Raw genomic sequence first — 3,876 nt, forward strand, 5'->3', positions numbered from 1 at the left:
GCGTCTCATCTGGGTCTGCGCTGTTTGCTTAAATGAATTTCTTTAAGAAATATTCTAAATATAGAAATAAATATACTTGACACCCCTAATTTTGGAAATAAATTGATCCAATTTAGAAGGATGGGAGAGTCCACTGGGCATAAATGGGTTTAATATAAAAGCAAATCAATAAGAATCTAAGAATAAAATAGTAACATGTGTCCACATTTTTAAATGCAACCAATGTCCACTATTTACAACCCATCCAGTCTCAGCACAATATTAGTGGCATTACCGATGAAGTCATCACTAGTGAAGGTAATAACACATATTCCTTCCCGACACCTCCAGTTCCCATCTTAATTACGAGAAAATTACCAAGTATTTTAATCCCGGCAGCGATTTGTTTGATTAGACTAGTGGTGTGGCAAGTGTCACGGTGAGTGCTGTAAATGAGAGAATAGGAGCTGAAATGGTTTGGCACGGGACCACTCAATCTTTACAGAGCGGATTTTTGCGTGGAAATAAATCATATCTCACAGAAAAAAAAATCATATTGATTTATATTTGTTCTGTTGCCACCAAACCGTTGCAGTTCCTATGCCTGCAGAAACAGCAATGTAACAACCTGGCGGTCTTGAATGATTGCGATGGAGGATTTGGCTTTTTAATCGCTGTTAAAAAGCAGATACGCTCTATAATATTGTTTCTGTGCGTATGGATGTGATGTGTTATGATGAAGGGTGGCGGTGTTGCGGATTGGGGTGTGGGCGGCATGGTGGTAATTCGGTGACCATTGTTATATATTTCATTGTTAAAGGAATGTGGCAAATGTTTACAAAAGTAGTCAAATCATTCCTCAGAAAATCGTCGAATGCAATTGTGCTGGGTGAACGCACATTAATACGAACATAGCTACACAGAGTTTAACCACAAAGAACCCCCATTTATCCATAATAAATAAATTCAATAACCGATAAGTTGATTTTATTTTTACTTACTTATTTATCGTTTCAATATTGCACCGCTTTTGCCGTTTTTTGTGTAATTTTTCTCGCTGTTGTTTTACCATCGGGCATTGAATTACAATGAATTGGCAGCCACTGTCAAATCGTGTACCCTATTACACCACAGTGTTATTCCAATATCGTTGTTAATGAACATAAATGGCTTTAAGTCGTGCTAAAATGTGCATGTACTAGTATATCAAAATGGCTCCAAGTCTTGCCTGACTTGTTGTATACAATTGCAAAACATTGTTGAACACCGTGGAACAATATGTAAATTCGATTATGCTTTGAATTGTGAAATGTGCAAACACATGCTGTTAAACAAACTTTGTTCTCGATGTTGTTATAAAAGAATGTGAAACGAATGTAAATTCGATTACGCAATCTTCACTGTCTAGAAGTAAATCTTATATTTCTTTTACATGTAGTTCGATGCATAGAAAGAAAACATGTAACATTAAGTTTTGCTACATATTTTGTAAGCAGATGTTCTTATTCAAATAAATTGCTATAAATGGCGTATATAGAAAGACGGCGCATTACAATTCTAGAAAAAGAGAGGGCAAAAATAACACCTATACACCTATAATCGTTTATGTCGCAAATTATGGCTTAAGTTACCATGTCATATATTATGAGGACTGCATTTTGATACACGTTGGTCAACGAAAGTGACTTGTAAAATAAATGATTTAAATTTCGTCATTCGGCATTAACCGGTATTCCTATTACTCAATGGACTTTCTAATTTATAATTGTACAATAATGAAAATTTTGGTGAAAATCATAGCAGTTTTATATGCAACAAAAAGGCTGGAATATGTGAAAACTGTTTGTAATCTTACATCGTTGCATCTTTGTTGTGTATCATCACTATCTGTGTCACCAAGAGCATCCCCACCACCTTCATCATCATCTTCTATCAAAATCATTATAAAAAAATAATGAGTTTTATAATTGCCTGTATCGTCGTCGGCGTCGTCTTTGCCATTATTATCGGCATAATGATCAGCGGTAGTATCTTTGCCATCACCACAACCACCACCACCATCATCATCAGTATCACTACCGTGCCCAACAGTATGGTCATTTATATAATCATGATATTAAACAAACAATTCAGGCCTTATTTCGAGCATAGACTCATCGTTAGTAATATCACTACCTTTAAGGAAAAACGCAGTTTATAGAAAACAATTTATACCGAAACAAACATGAATATTATAAATGGAAAGCGCGACTGTTTTCTTTCACGAGAATGTGTATGTAAGAGAAATGGTTTTCGAGATCGCGCAATAGAACTCTATCCTTCCACTAACATTTATGTTTTCCAAGCTTATCTGCGTCCGTACATCATCACTGAAACTGGGCGATAAGAAAAGATGTAAATAATTTCTAAGACGTTCGTTATCTTAATTATTTTATTGAGAAACGCTGCAAATGGTTCATGTTTACTCGAGTCTGAAGTACGGTTCTTGAAACAGGCTCAGTCAGCTTTCATGAAGGAGCTTCGTTTTAACCCATTTATGCCCAGTGGACTCTCCCATCCTTCTTAATTGGATCAATTTATTTCCAAAATTAGGGGTGTCAAGTATATTTATTTCTATATTTAGAATATTCACTAAAGAAATTCATTTAACCAAACAGCGCAGACCCAGATGAGACGCCGCATTATGCGGCGTCTCATCTGGGTCTACGCTGTTTGCAATGTCTTTTTTTTCAGGACGCTAGGCATAAATGGGTTAATATCATTGTTGTTCAGCACTAAGTCAATATATTTTGGCATAGTAGCTAAATAAGCTCGGGTAATTCTTATGAATATTTTTTTCTATGCCCCTTTCTGTTTCTGGAGATATTACATTTTGATGTTCGCGAAAACACTTACACAATGTTTGTGTCGTCGTCGAAGTCTTCGTCGTCGTTCCTTTTGGTATTTCTGTACCGATTGTCATGTTTATTGTCTTAACTATCAGGTTACTAAATAATCTTAAAGTATATAAACGTTCCATACTTCATACATTCTTATTTTCTTAGTTTTCTGTTTTCTACCTTTACAAGTTTATGCTATGTACGTATTGATATATGTTATAAAGATTTAATTCGTGTTGCATTATATATTAATGAGCTTAAGTAAAAGCCCCCACGCTGTCCCGCACTGCATGAACACGTTTCTCCTCTCAATATCTTTGAAATTATTAAATTGAGTTTTGGTGTGTGTGTTTTTTCTTAACTTTCGACATTGCCTTTTTGTTGTAGCAGTTGTAATCGTGTGTATTGTGTTATTGTTGTTGTTCTCACCATAGCTTGTCACACACATGCAACATATTTCTATTATTTACTTGTTATGCATCTTATATAATTGCAGTCCCGCATTTTTCCCGCATTCTTGTTTGCTTCACTTTAACAAGCGATGTGTCATTTACGCAAAGTTTCGCATGTTTATAACTGCGAATACTGTATACAAGTATAGCTTCGTTCTCGTAAATGCCCTGAGCAGTTGCAAGTAAATATTAAATTAATTCGTGCACAATGCCCTTTTTGCTCGTGCCATACTACAGGACACGTGTCATTTGTATGTTTTAATTCTCCGCCCAGTAAAATAATTAAGTTCCAGAAATCACTGTCGTAAAAGTATTATCGTTGGAGATACCAATTGTGCGCTTTGCGTTGCATTTAATGAGGACATCACACCCTCAAATCTTTAATTTTAGGATGCGTTGAAAAATGTTTCTGGTTATCGTTTATTTAACTTACAAAAATAACATTTCTAAGATATTTTAAAGACATTGCGCTGTTTATTCAAGAATAATGTAAAACGAGTCGACACGTGTTATAAGAACATTTCCTCTAACACTGAACTCGCAAAATGTCGCCATTAAACCTAATA

This window comes from Dreissena polymorpha, chromosome 14 (genome assembly GCF_020536995.1).
Source record: "Dreissena polymorpha isolate Duluth1 chromosome 14, UMN_Dpol_1.0, whole genome shotgun sequence".
Taxonomy (NCBI): domain Eukaryota; kingdom Metazoa; phylum Mollusca; class Bivalvia; order Myida; family Dreissenidae; genus Dreissena; species Dreissena polymorpha.